The sequence below is a fragment of the Cupressus sempervirens genome, chromosome 7 (genome assembly GCF_028749045.1).
Source record: "Cupressus sempervirens isolate cs-2001-9-10 chromosome 7, ASM2874904v1, whole genome shotgun sequence".
Taxonomy (NCBI): Eukaryota; Viridiplantae; Streptophyta; class Pinopsida; order Cupressales; family Cupressaceae; genus Cupressus; species Cupressus sempervirens.
This window is the reverse complement of record NC_143124.1, coordinates 883,087,240-883,102,786: the sequence shown is the minus strand read 5'-3', so window position 1 is coordinate 883,102,786 and position 15,547 is coordinate 883,087,240. Positions and strand designations below refer to the sequence as shown.

The 15,547-nt window shown below is 36.3% G+C and overlaps 1 pseudogene; it reads right to left on the bottom strand.

Moving 5' to 3' along the window:
• LOC149550303 (protein CTR9 homolog pseudogene) overlaps positions 1-15,246 on the bottom strand; it is a 56,034-nt pseudogene extending 40,788 nt beyond the window's left edge.
• Positions 15,247-15,547: the final 301 nt, after the last annotated feature.

The following is a 15,547-nucleotide window of genomic DNA, read 5'->3' as shown; positions in this document are numbered from 1 at the left end:
TATGAAAAAACTGTTTGATCAGTTTTTTAATGCAATTCCAAATGCTATTTGTAACTTTTTACTGGTGTCAGTAAATGCAGATTGGTTAGTACCACTATTCATGATGTCATATCTCCAAATCTGTGATAGGTGAGATTGAATGGATGGAACAATTGTGTTCTACTCTAAAATTTCTTTGAGTGTGCCAATTTTCAAATCTTGAAAAATCCATCTGCACACTTTCCCAAGTCCAATCACTTTGCAAAAATTGCTTTTGTGCTAACGTTTCTAGTCTACAAAATCTGAGTACCCCACTTTGACCGCTCGCCAATTTTACCCTGTTATTCGTCATGAGCCCTACTCGTACATTTATATTTTCATCATGGTAGTGAACTAATTTTCTAGTTATTGCTTCCCCCAAGAACTATTCTAACCTATTTTCAAAGGAAAATCCGAATGTGTTTTATGGTTTTTTGACATGTTTCTCTTGCAGGTAATTCTGAGAGGGCAACTTTGATAGTCAATATCTTTTGATTGGGAATTCATCATGAGACGAGATTCAACATGGTAAGAGTATGAGGAATAGAGAATCAATAGGTTTGATTTTAAAGCCTGGTTAAATGTTTGTGTCAATTTTTAAGGCTATTAAAAGGACCTCTTGGCAAAAAATTGACAGTTTGCAAGAAAGCTTGAAAATTAATGTCAGATGATTAATGGATCAATTTGAGGATTCAATTGTTTGAAAACAATTTTTTTTTAGTTGGACCCACTTTGGGGGGATGACTAATATACATTAGATTGCTAAGATAATGGGGCTTGACCTGCCTTCTGGTGGGCATCTTATCCACGGGTACTATACATCTGGAGGTAAGAAGATCTCCACAACATCAATTTACTTTAAGAGCTTTCCTTACAAGGTTAACTAGGAAACTAGGTTTATTGATTATAAAAACTTGGAGGAGAAGGCTTTAGACTTTAGGCCCAAGCTTATCATCTATGGAGGCAATGCATATCCTAGGGATTGGGATTATGCTAGGTTGAGTTATGTTGTTGACAAGTGCGAAACTATGCTTAGGACATAAAAGAAGCCATTGAATGAGATGAGTCTTTTCTTTCTTCATTCCTTCCCACATGTTGCCAGTCATAAAAAAAAGGATGTCATTATGAATATTTTTATCCCAATTTATTAGAAGCACCTTGCCATATAGAGCAATTCGACTATAGAGGAATCATAGTAATGATGATTATATGGCTTTCTTTGATTTTAGAGGACCTGTAAACCACTATTTCTCATCATTTTAAATGTAAGGAGATTGATTAATAATTGTTGTTCTACCATTGCAAGCTTTGGGCAACTTGCATCTGATTATGAACTCATTTCAAATAGTAACTATTCAACTCTTGCTTTTATTTCTTGTAATGGGGTTTGCCTCAGACCATATTTTTCCAAAGGACATTCTTATATCATACATCGATCAAATCATTTTTCTTTAGGGTTCAAAATATTTTGGGCTAAAAGTCAAGAGTGGTATTTATTGTATCCTTTGGAAGCTACAAATCCATTTGACTACTATGATTTGGTTACTACAATTACCACAAGAGTCTAAGGGAGTCAAGAATGGGCATGATCTTCTAAAGGAAGTAACCTAATTTTCAGAAAAAAGTGGAGAATAAAGGGAATATCGCTTGGGAATTTGTGAAAATCTGTTGTGCCTATGCTTGGATCAATCGATGATGGAGTAGCTTAAAACAAGGCTTGCATAGAAAAGTTTTCTCAAATGTTTTCATCTTTGTTGCCCAACATTTAAGAGTCTAATCTTGAGCTTGGTTCTTACATTCTATTTCATCGAGGAAAGTGCCAAGTGCATGTTGTTTTGATAGTCATTCACTTTTTATAAAATGGATAGAAAGTGAATGACTTCATTGCAAGTCATTAAAGTGGCCCTGCTATTATTAAATGAACTACTAACTTCAAAAGGAAATGTGACAAGAAAGCTCATCTTCAATAGGCATTACTTTGGGAGTGGATTATATTAGACATCGCTATTGATTTAAATCTTTCATGGGCAATGGAAAATATGTTTCTCTTGTTCATCTCTTTGCAATATCAATGAAGGAACAATTTCCACCAAGGTAGAGAGGGGGAAGACCACCATAGTAGGGTAGAAGTGAAGAGTAAAGGAAAAAAAATGAAAAACATTTATCCCATATGCGTGTCATGGTATTTTTATTTTGTCTTTAAATACAAGAGCCCTCAACTCTATAGTGTCTAATAAGACACAAGGCTTTTGGAGCCTTAACCACACACATGGGGCCCACCTAGAGGAATGAAGACCAAAATTTTGACCAAGAATGTTGCCAAAAAGATGATGTCATTAGATGATGTAGACCTTAGGATGATTCATGAAGTGACATGTGGTAGTTGACTAGACTTGTTCGGAGGCACAGGATTACGACATGTGGAAAATCTAATGGTGGTCACTATGTCGCTAAAGAGAAGATGCTCGATAGTTAACAATGTTACATGGAAACTAGCAAGCTAGCATTGAGGCGAATTGATGATGTGGTGACTAGCTAAGGTGGCACTAACATGGACTAATGATGTGGTGAGTTGATTTCGATTGATGACTTAATGCTGAGGTGATAGAAGATGACACGTGTCACCTAGTCACTATATCATGATGACATGGCGTGATGATGAATCATCATGCAACATGGCAACCAATGATGTGGTAGACATGTGGTGGCCACATTGTAGATATTAGATAGCTATGCAAGATTTAGCAAATCAGAGCATGACACGTGTCACAAGTTGGTCAACCATGTTTGACCTGAAATAAAAAAGGAGCAAAAATTGAAGGAGGCATAAAAATTGATTTTTTAAAAACATTTCCTCTTAAAAGTACATGCATAGCAGTTTTAAATAAAGTTTGAATTAAAGCTAATGTTGAAGCTTTAGGAAACTGGTTAAATATATGCCAAAAATACAAGCCACAAGGCCTAGAAGAAGCCTGTTTTTATTTTTTAGATCCTAGGAGTTTCTAGTAAGTCCATATAGGCTTATTATATATCTCTTGAATTGAGAGAAGACAAAATCTCTAATTTTGGAGTTTTTTTTGGCATAGGAGGTTGCCAGTTCCAGTTATGCAAGGATTTGTCTCAGATACCTCGTTTCAAGTTTTGTTCAATTGAGGTAGTTCAAATCTAATTCCTAATGAAATGATGAACTAAAAGGAAACATGGATATAGTTATGGGTGAGTTTTATCACCTCCTAGTTAGTTGAATCAAAGCATTATCAGCATTCTAGATGCATTTCAAATATTTTGGCAACATAAGGTTTTTCATCATTAAACAAGAGATATTTCAGGTTGTCACAAAACAATGATAAAAACCAGATCAGCTTTTATAGATTGAAAGATGAGAGATGTTCTACAATAGCAAAAGATGGAGATTAAAGTGGGCACATGTCATCTTTAGATCAGATACAAGATTCCATTCTTCCTCTATATCTTTCTCTTTCTTATTCATTGTAGGGGTTGGCAATTTTCTCTGCGAAACCAGCAGGGTTCCAGTTTTTACTATGAGACCAAGTTATTGTTGGTTTTACTTCCTTTCTAATTGAGTAGAGCTCTAGCTATGAAGGCCACACATCCATTCTTGTGCAAGTATCATTTTCATTTCATGTATTGTTTTTCTAAGATAATAAAAATTGATGATAGATCGTGTGATATATCTTGAGTTTCATCTAGTGTTACCAGTTCATGTATTCAATCTTTCCAAGGATAAATACAAAAGGGGATTTATAATGAATTATCTATGTTCTCTTATTCTATCTCCTAATTCTTCATATGTTATTAACTTTATGATTGAATGAATAAGGTTCATTCAATTTAAGATAGCTTCGATGAGTTATATATCAGATTTGTTGTTGCTTTTAATTCAAGGAGTTTAGTAAATGCTTCAATGATTTGATAGGGTTTCTAGGTGTATGGAGGGGATGCTAGTAAGAATGGATTTTGGGGATTTCAATTGATAAACTTAATTGTAAGACAATTAAGTTAGGTCATCCTTCTAGTAATGACTCTATGTTGCAATGGATAAGGCACTAATCACTAAATCATATGCAAGTTGATAGGAAGGACATTTGCTCGATTCATTTTTATCAAATAAATTCAGTTCTTTTATGTATTGTAGTGGGGTTAAAAGAATTAACCCTTACTTAGCTTATGGGTTCATAGGTTATGAATTGTAGTTATTTCATTCCTATGTTATTGAATAAGTATCATATGATAAAAGGGTTTCATATACTATTAATAGGTTCAAATTTTATGTTTTAGCATTAGTACCATATATCAGAACCTTAAGGTTAACCAACCTAGGTTTTGTAGAGCATGAAGTGAGGAAGGAGTTAGGCCTTATAATTGGCCCAAGATTGGAAGTCAAGTGCATCCATCATAGTAATTTGCTAGCCTTAGATGTATTTGTCTGGCTTCTTAGTTATATTTAAATCAGTTAAATTAGGAACCAACAATCTATATGACTAGCCATAGGACATTTCACAGGAGTAATGTGCATATGCCCGCTTCACCAAGGAGCTAAAGAAAGGGTGGTTATTGAGACTAGACATAGGGAGGACTATGATCGATGTGTAGAGTATCACATTTACTCATTTGGATTACATTACAGTGGTCCTAGATGGAGGGATGACACCCAAGTATAGAGATTATTTTGTTAGTCATCCCTTCCCTTATTTTATAAATCCATTAGGGATGGCAATATGAGTGCATCAAGTTAAGGCACTATACTAACCACATCAATAGGGCCTGAGACAATGAATGACATATGTTTCAATCCCTCCATGATAGATTAGAGTGGAACTAGGTGTTGATGGGAGTGGGTCTGAGCATAGGAGAGCTTGAGGAGAGATGAGAACCTTGGCTTGCATCAAAGGTGATTCTTAGAGATAGAGGGTGGATGGCCAACCTTCACAACTAACAAAGTAGGGTGTGGAAAATAAGGAGATGTGAGATTATCCTAATCCTAAGCCACATGGTGGAGATATCTTTGCATAGACCTAAGATACCCTTTGGAGATCTAGGGATAGAGTGAGGATAGAACAACCACAACTAGGAGAGATGTAGATATGGCTGACTATTTGGAGCAAATGCCTAGTAGAGTGAGATTGAGAAATTCATGAGTTTTGAGAGCACTTAGAGTAGCAATGGGATGAGGCCTGTGTATAGACAACAAGAGCAACATATTATTATGTGGCTTATGTTGGAGTAGTCTTAAAGGAGGTAGAGCAAGTGCCTCATTTTTTTTGAGTATGATAGAGCATTAGAGGGTGCTTGTCCACCAATGAGAGAAGATTCTCCTCCTCCTTGTTCTCCACTTGAGGCTGAAGGAGAAGGATATAGTTAGCTTACTCTCTTCTTTCTTATTTCTGATCATGATGTATCAACATCTTTTTGTATCATTTTTGAAATTGATAGTGCTCGAGTAGCACTAATTTTTGTATCAATGTACAATCTGACCATATATATATATGGTTATTGAGACTAGACATAGGGAGGACTATGATCGATGTGTAGGGTATCACATTTACTCATTTGGATTACATTATAGTGGTCCTAGATGGAGGGATGACACCCAAGTATAGAGATTAGTTTGTTAGTCATCCCTTCCCTTATTTTATAAATCCATTAGGGATGACAATATGAGTACATCAAGTTAAGGCACCATACTAGCCACATCAATAGGGCCTGAGACAATGAATGACATATGTTTCAATCCCTCCATGATAGATTAGAGTGGATCTAGGTGTTGGTGGGAGTGGGTCTGAGCATAGGAGAGCTTGAGGAGAGATGATAACCTTGGCTTCCATCAAAGGTGATTCTTAGAGATAGAGGGTGGATGGCCAACCTTCACAACTAACAGAGTAGGGTGTGGAAAATAAGCAGATGTGGGATTAGCCTAATCCTAAGCCACATGGTGGAGATATCCTTGCATAGACCTAAGATACCCTTTGGAGATCTAGGGATAGAGTGAGGATAGAACAACCACAACTAGGAGAGATGTAGATATGGCTGACTATTTGGAGCAAATGCCTAGTAGAGAGAGATTGAGAAATTTGTGAGTTTTGAGAGCACTTAGAGTAGCAATGGGATGAGGCCTGTGTATAGACAACAAGAGCAACATATTATTATGTGGCTTATGTTGGAGTAGTCTCAAAGGAGGTAGAGCAAGTGCCTCATTTTTTTTGAGTATGCTAGAGCATTAGAGGGTGCTTGTCCACCAACGAGAGAAGATTCTCCTCCTCCTCGTTCTCCACTTGAGGCTGAAGGAGAAGGATATAGTTAGCTTACTCTCTTCTTTCTTATTTTTGATCATGATGTATCAACATCTTTTTGTATCATTTTTGAAATTGATAGTGCTCGAGTAGCACTAATTTTTGTATCGATGTACAGTCTGACTATATATATATGTATGTATATATATATATATGTATATGTATATATATATATATATATGTATATGTATATATATATATACATATATGTATATGTATATATATATACATATATGTATATGTATATATATGTATATATATGTATATATGTATATATGTATATGTATATATATATATATATATATATACATATATAGATATACATATATATACATATATACATATATATACATATACACATATATATACATATATATACATATATATACATATATATATATGTGTATATATATATATATGTATATGTATATATATGTATATATATATATGAGCTCTTTTTTATTACCATTGCATGTGTCACACTATTGCACTCATGATTGTTCATACATGAGATGTGTAGCTATATGATTTTGATTAATGCAAATGGATATGATGTATGGATATATAGTGTAGATGAGATAGATGTTTACGATGCAAATATGATTAATGAGATATGATGTGTATAACATTACATGATCATATGTTAATGCAAAATGTATATGTACTAACAGCTCATGCTGAATTCTCATTTTATTACTCATGATAGGTGGTTTGTCAAATTCACAAATATTGACCAAGGAATCAAATGCTTGTGGAGTCAAGGTAAAATGTGATACATTGAAGAAATCAACAACCTCCCAAGTAGAAAGATAAAAATAAACAAGTAACCAAAGTTATACAATTTAAGTATGAAATACAATCTTATACTAGATGAAATCCCTAGGATTGGTCACTAAACCTGTAAAATAGTTATCATCACTAAGCTTTTAGTTAGACACACAAATGTCATATAATTCTCATTGACATTGCAATCATGAGAATACGAATATGACATATGTCTTAGTTTTGTCAGGATTAGATGTAAAAATTAAGGTATGAGAAACTAGAATGACCAAAACATGTGTCCCTTTTAGTGTAGCAAGTGAACATAAGCATCAAAAAATAAATGCTAGGATGGCTAGAATCTTTCCTGTGTAGATCCTTCTCATGCTAAACAATTAGTAAATATTTTATCCACAATGACCCTTGCATTCATGACCTGAGATAGAATTGCACTAAGTATACTCATAGTGACCCATATGCACTTAGTAGGATGAGTATCAATATTTGATGATAGCATGAAGAATTCACTCAAATAGTCAAGGAGAAGAACCAACCTCACTAAAGTGGTCATATAAAATAAGTCAAGGTACACATGGCCATTCAACATGAGATAGAGGCTCTTATAGTGGACACCCCTTTTATATGTATGCTTCAAATCATTGGAACTAAATCATCAAGCAGAAAATAAAAATAAGAGATCATGCCCTCAGTCCTCGCTTCTGTAATCAAAATAGACATCCTTGAGTTGCTCAAAGGGGAATGATAAAGAGAAAGAAATACAAAAAAAATAAAAATCTTATCACAGCTCAAGGAGTGTCAACATTTTTATTTTAGTTTTAGTGTCATTGGATTGATGTCAAGTGTCGGTGTTTAGAATGTATGTGTAAGAAATCTCTTCAGTAGGAGGATGACAATAGATAGAATTAATTAGGACAACTAGTGATTTCCATCAGAGAGAAAGCTTCATTGAGAAGAATCCTAGTAGGACACTAAGTGACAGTAGATAGACATAGCTAGAACAACTAGTGACTAACATGAAAGAGATCTTCTTCAAGAGGAATCTCAATAGTAAAGTAAGCAACAATAGATAGAAAGAGTTAGAAAAAATGGTGACTGACATGAAAGAGATCTTCTTCGAACCATAGGATGTTTCCCTTGAGACTATGACCAAATCCAATCCATGTAAGTTTCGATTAGAGTCTTAAATATTACTGAGAGTGTAGCAAAAACAAAAAACTAAGGTAGGTAAGCAACTCTACAAGAGCTAGAAGATGCATTACAGGATGTAACATTTGAAACTAGATCCGCCTATTTACCAGGTTTTCACCTTCTTGGCAAAGATTCTATTTTTTCTACCACGATACTTGTTTGCCAGGTTTTCATCAATGATACTTTTATTTTTTTTCAATTTTTTTTTATTTTTGAAATTTTCAATGTTTTTTTAATTTTTGAACTTTTAATTAATTAATTTATTACCAAGGTTCCTATTGCTATGTTTTCACCAAGATAATAGATTTTTTAGGACTTGTAAGCATGTAAAAAGAGCTTCAAAAGCATGTCAGTTGTAGAATCATTTCAAATGAAGGATATTGATTAGCTCTTTGAGCGAGTCTCTTTCAATTGTTGAGAGTTGATAATCACTAGATCCATATACTATAGTGACTATGTGTGGACCAAGCCAAATAGGTTCAAATTTCCCTTTTTGTATCCATTATTGTTAATTTTTAGGGTTTTTCCTAAGGATGAGATCACCCACTCGGAAGTCATGTGGTTTGACTTTCTTAGGGTAGATTTTAGACATTCACTTTTGAGAAGCTCATAGATGATCAAATGCTACTTGTCAACATTAATCTAGTAGTTCTAGCTCTTGCAGTTGAGATATTCTATGATCATCTGTTGCCCCACTTTTCATCCCTTAACTATTTTTCAAGTTGGAAAATTTTGTGTTCTATTAAAGTCCTAGGCATGTCCAAGTCTAAGTTCAAGTCCCCTTAGGTTGAAGGAATCTTCATTAGATTTTTCATATTCCCTTCCCCACATTTCATAACGGGGTGGTTTTCCTTTTTGTTGTGAGTTTTGAGGGTAGCTTGGTACCTAATCGAATGGAGATTCCTGTAACATGTAATGATCATTCACAAGAATGGTATCCAATTGTGGCCTATCATTTTCTCCATGAAAATAATAAGCTTGCAAAAATCTAGAAATTGTCTTCTCCTCCGTGGGTTTTCAATCCATGAAGGTGATTTCTTGCTAAGAGCACCAAATGATGCATATGAGCCAGAATAAGAAGATGATAAAGCACCTTATGATAAATTCATGTTTCTTTTATGATTATCTACCTCAGGACATATTAAAGATTCATCACAACTCTTAAAATCATCTTAGGTGGAAAATTGAAAATTGACTTCTCATTGGCAAGTTTCTAACCCATGAAGTTCATTTTCCACAAAAGGAAATTATAAAGGAAATGAAATGAGAGGTGGGTCCCTAACTATTATTTACACTCCTTATGGATATCTATGAACCCCAAGGAAGTAATAAGTCAAAGGGTAAAGTTAAAAGAAGGCCTGGGTGGAGAAATGAAAATTGTCTTCTCCGTAGTAGGTTTCCAACCTATGAGGACAATTTTCTACATTTAAAAGAAAATCAAGTTTATAAGTGAATTGAACTCACATTTTATATGAAAAATATCTTAGGATGATAATGGAAACAATCTAACCATTGTGGGAAAGATCTATTAGGCAGAATTTGATTTGACAGATATTTCCTTACAGAGTACTCTATTCATAACTTCCTAAAACTTAATGGGAAATAGGAAAGTAAGTGTGAAAGGATAGAAAGTTATTGTTGGGCCAAAAAAATAGTGAAAGGATGCCAAGTTATCTGTTAGAACCCCTACATTTATTGTTTCAACAGATTTATCCTTCAACTCATTTGTGTGGCATGAATCCTAAAGATCAAAGGGTAAAATGAAACTCCTATATAGATGAAAACAAAAATAGTTATACAAACTACCTTTCTTTCTTGAACTATTATTCCATTAATTTGCATGACTTTTTCAAATAGCCTATTTTTGTGAATTTTTTATTCTTTTCTTCTAGATTCAAAATTCAATTCATTATAGAAATAGAATGGCAACCAGATTTGCAAGCTTCGACAGGCTAAATGGAATCAAGTTTGCATTGCAGAATTTCACAGACACTTCTCTCCATTTCTATGATATGCAAGACTTTTAGAAGAGATTAAAATTGGGACCAATTCATCCCATAACTAAGAAGCTCCAAGGATGTGGGCTAGTTGAAGTATCCAATTTCCCAGCAGTAGTCCAAGCCCCAGAATTAATCTACAAATGCATAAACCACTACAACCTAGAGACCAAGAAAATTGTATTGCTAGATAATGCGGTATTGATTTCCATTGGTAGAAAAAAAATGGTGAATTGTCTACAAATTCTAGAATGAGAGGAGTTTTTAAATTTGATAGTTGGTGGAGTTGTCTCTGAATTTTTTACAATGAAAATGGTTTGGAGAAAGGAGATTATGCAGTCTTGGTTTCAAAAGCCAAGAGCAAGGTCCCAAAGACCCTTTTTAGTATTAATCTCAAACTTGAGATTGTACACATCCTAGTTCTCCTACATAGATTGAAAGGTGAGGTAGAAGCTTTAAATTTTGTTAAGCAATATTTCTTTTTGGTACAAGTTATTTGTTTAGATACCCAATATATTGATTGAGCTCACAAGGTAATTAAGAATCGATCCAATGCTCTCAGTTCTACAACACCTTCTATATGTCCTCTTTTCTAATTTACATGCTAGCTTCTCTACAGTTATGGTCAGGCCTCCCAAGGGTATAAAATTTCCCTGACAATGTGAAGTCCTATGAATTTTACCCATGTTTGTAGTTGGAAAATAGTTATGTTGAATATATAAGAGTTAATGATGCGTTTACAATGGGAATTTTTAGGGAGCTCCAAGGATGCCCAGAGATGAGATTCAATCTAGAAATAATGGTGGCTATTAGTCAGTTTGGAAGCTATTTCATTCAGTTCTCATCTTTCTTGTATTTGTGTCTTGCAACCTTTGATGGATTCCCCTTGAAGCTACCTAGGTATCTGAGCGACATGATTGTGCTGATCGAAATCATGAGGCAAGCAATTCAAGTGAAAGTGTTGAGTGGGAGTTTGAGGAAGAAGGGATATGAGTTCCCTATGAAGGTGGGAGCTTTCAACTGTGAGTCTCATTTTGATGCAAAAAACATGTTGAAAGCATATGAGATTAAATACAGATTGGAAATGTATGAGGTCTTAAGGCCTATGTTTCACTCAAATGGGTATGCAAGGGAATTGTTGTAGATTGGGAGTGTGATCAAGCACAACACCATGGTTGAAAAATACTAGGTGGATTGCAAATATGAATTTGAGAGTCAGGGAAGTTCTTTTGCCAAATTCATAGTGCATTAAGTAAAAATATATAAAATCAACCTTGATGTTGATAGAATTTAAGATGATGGGCAAAATATTTATAGTAATACATATTTAACATTTAGCTAAGAAATACCCTATTAGTTCAAAGCCCTATCAAGATGCTAGGGATGATCTAGATATTATGATGGCCTGAATTGTTAAAAGGACTAGGAAGTGGGTTGACTGGACTATAGCAAGGAGAAGCTAAAGTAAGAGCACTCCCACTCAAGCTCCTTCAACATCTCCCCCTACCTCCTCACAATCTGACACATTAGGTGTGACCCTAGCCATCAATCAAGGACTAGCTCAAGTGGTGGGTGGAGGTGACCAACCTCTAGATAAAAACATTCCTTTGGAAAAGACATGTCAAGATGGCCCTTCTCCATTGATTAGTGCCCAACTAGGAGCTAAGAAGAAAGTAGAGGAGCCAAAAGATAGTACTACTACTCTGGTTCCTTCACCTACTAATGGTCTAGTCCCATCTACTAGCCCTACACTTCTCCTTCCAAGCAGTCCTCATGTGCAAGTAGTGGACTTAGGTGATGGAGGAAGTAGTGATAGTGAGTCCACCGAGTCAGATGAAGTAGCCAAGAAGACTGTAGAGATGGAGAAAGGCCAAGAGTCCTCAAAGCTTGTCTCTCAAGCTCAAAAGAATCCTTTCTCTTTGACTATGAAAAAAATTACTATGGTCAAAATGAAAATGTTGAGTATAGATTATCTTGGGATGACCTCAAAGGTGATAGGCATGGACTCATGGTTAGAAGAAAATTTGGATAGAAAGAGAAAGAGGAAAGAGGAAAGATGAATGTGCTCCTACCAATGATACCTTATCCCTCGCTATTTGTTCTAGATTTACATTAACTAAGGTAAAGAAATAGAAGACCTTGTCTATCCTTAGGCTGGATCCTGAAACAGGGCATTTAACAATGGAGATAGACAAACCTAACAAAGAAGGAAGGATTGAGGATATGACTATAGATGATTTAACCATGAATTTAGTAGGTTTTGGAGAAGCCAGACATGATACTAAAGTTAGCTTATGAAAGTCCACAAATGAGGTGATTGAAGGACAACTACAAAGTCTTAAGTTGTCAAAGGTTTGAATGAAAGTAGAAATACAAGAATTGAATGGTTATATTAGACATTTGGTCACTTCATTGGCAAGCATCTCTAGGATGCCCATGAATAGAAACCCCACTGCTGTAGATGTTTAGGCACTTGTATCTAAACTTCAAGAAGACAAAAATTTTGGGAAAATCAGCAGAGTGTGGAGTGAGAAGATCAAGGCAGAAGGACTCTCTATTATAGACTAGATTGGTAATGCTATATTGAGATTGGAAACAAAGAATGATAATATATCATCAAATAGGGATACCTTGGCTGCAAAAAAGGTCAAGAGTGATGATTGTGTCTCCTTGTTGAAGATGATCATCCACTTGAAAATGAAGGAGGTCATTAAAAAAAATATTTTACCCAAAGGAGATGAGCCCCTAGTTGAGTGGTTCTAGATTATGCAGTTAAAATCTAAAATGATTAAGGTAGTGGAAGGACTTAAAGAAACTAAAGCTAAGGCAAATAAAGAGTAGGACAAAGACTATGAATTGCTAAAAGGATTGCATACTAATTCATAGTCTAGTGGAAAAGGGAAGGCAATAATTGGGGTAACTATCATGTAGGAAAACTTCACAAGCTTTATATACGAGCTGACCAGAATGACTTTTAGTCATTAGGATAGAATTTATAAGCTTTAGAAGCTTGGAGGATGTGTGCACATGACTATGTAAGAACTTCAAGATTGGTTGGGTGTCATCAAAGATCTAGCTTGGGAGCATTCTAAGTGGCTCTTGAGGTACAAAAATGCACATGTCCATAAGCACGAAAAGCTAATTCCAATTATTGTTTCTACCAAAGCCTATAGGGAAAAGGTAGAGAAAGGGAAGTGTTGTCACTTAGGTTTGCACCCTTGTCCAAGGCCTATGCGCGAGGACAACCTAGTGAAACATGGAAACAACCTCCAAGCTGTGGGACTTGAACTACGAGGTTGAGTCTCCGGAGAAGGCTGACTTCCTCTTACTCTCAGGGCGCACCTATCTATTCTCAGAAGGCAAAGGGAGAAAGAGAGCATTAAAGAAAATCTACCTAGTCTAATCTAAGGCGGTGATGCACCAAAACAGAGTGTATAGACTCATTCTTGCCCATATATGCACTACAGAACTAGGGTAACATACAAAAGTCATACACGTCCAGACTTATATCAATCAATAATCACATACAGATCCAAAAACCAACTGAATGACACCAGGAAAAGAAGATTTCACTTTTTATATTATCCAATAGGCCAAAGATAGATACAATATGTGGACCACTAATCTCAATAATGCATCAACAAGAGGCAAAATGAAGTACATACACATTGACCACTGAAGAGAATGGCATAGGATGCTATGTAGCTCAGAGACACAGGGATTCTACACTACAAGTCTGCAAGCAGTAGTAGCGAAAATTAGGAAGAGTCCCCCGAGAAAAGAATTACCAAATTTCCTTTATAGTTTAGGCATAACTGGGATTTTGCTTCTACATTTACTGCTCAACCACTGGCATTAATTCCCCATACTGAAAATCTGATCAAAGACCACACTTGAGCATGGTGCAGGTACAAGACAATCTGATATTCCTCTGAAAGAGAACCTTGAGAAGATAGAAATGGCACCATGAAAATCTTTCTAACCAGGTAGATGGGTTGACAATGAATGGAAAGTCCCTTCGTTACTTTAGCAGTCATTCTAGAGTGGGCGACATTGATCACAGAATCAGATTGTGGAAAAAATCATGAATTTTTTATCATTCTGAGTCGTGAGACAGCAAGGTCGAATGGGTCAACCAAGTTCCAACAACCAGCTGGGCCACGCGGGCCAATCACTCCCATTATTTTGCCACCTACGATCATCTTAACGCGTTTGACCATCATTTACTTGACTGGGTGCTATGTCGCTATGGAGGATTTACCCTAAAATTCCATTAGCGCCACAGTGCCCAATGGTTAGATTTTAATTTACTAACCGCGCCAACCTTAAACTATCATGTTTAACTGCGAAGTCTCCAACCTTAACCACAACACAAACTGCCAGCCATCCCCTGAACTGTTAATACTTTCTATGCCTCCTCCCTGGGCCCACGAGGACAAATGTCCTCCAAGTGCTATGTCGCCATCATAAACAGCTCGCAACTTTCTCATAGTGCGATGGCGCCCATCGTGGATTTCCCTTTGATCGTGTGGCCTGTATTTGATGCACTATCCTTAAGAACGTGGTGGGTCCCTTGGGCGCTAAGTCGTTATGGCATTTTTCGTGCAACTTCTTGATAGCAACATAATGCCCACCATTGATTCAATCTTATCTGATGATCAGAAACCTCGCCGTACTCTGCACATTCTTCCTTGGGACCTCTGAGCTCATGACCCACCTGGCAAGCTGACCTGACATGGAACCTAGGTGCTATGTCGCTATGCGAGAATCAAGGGGAACCTCCCATAGCGCCATAGCGCCCACTGTGAATCTCTCTTGTCTGATGCAGACGTGGCTCCAAGGTGTACTAAAAAATTTCCAGCTACGCTAACTATGATGAAGCATAACCATCTGGGACCCGCCCTGCCTGAGGATCCTGCTGCGACCTTCACTTTCCGTTTAGGTGCCATGTCGCTAATGAAAAACCCATGAGTTTTTCGTTAGTGCCATAGTGCCTACCGTCCTTGCTACCTTTCTCGGCCCGTGAAACACTGCTGGCATTGACTGCGCTAGCCATGTTGAAGATCTAGTGCCACCTCATGTCTGCATTCTGATCCAGCACACGTGGTTGTTCCTGATTCACCGTAACACTAACCACCGTTGGTACACCTTTTCAACAATGTAGTCTGCCCATCGTGAGACTTCCAACCTGCCACGAACTTTCCAATCTATGACCGGGCCCATTCCACTTGGCACCACTTAGCGATGCAT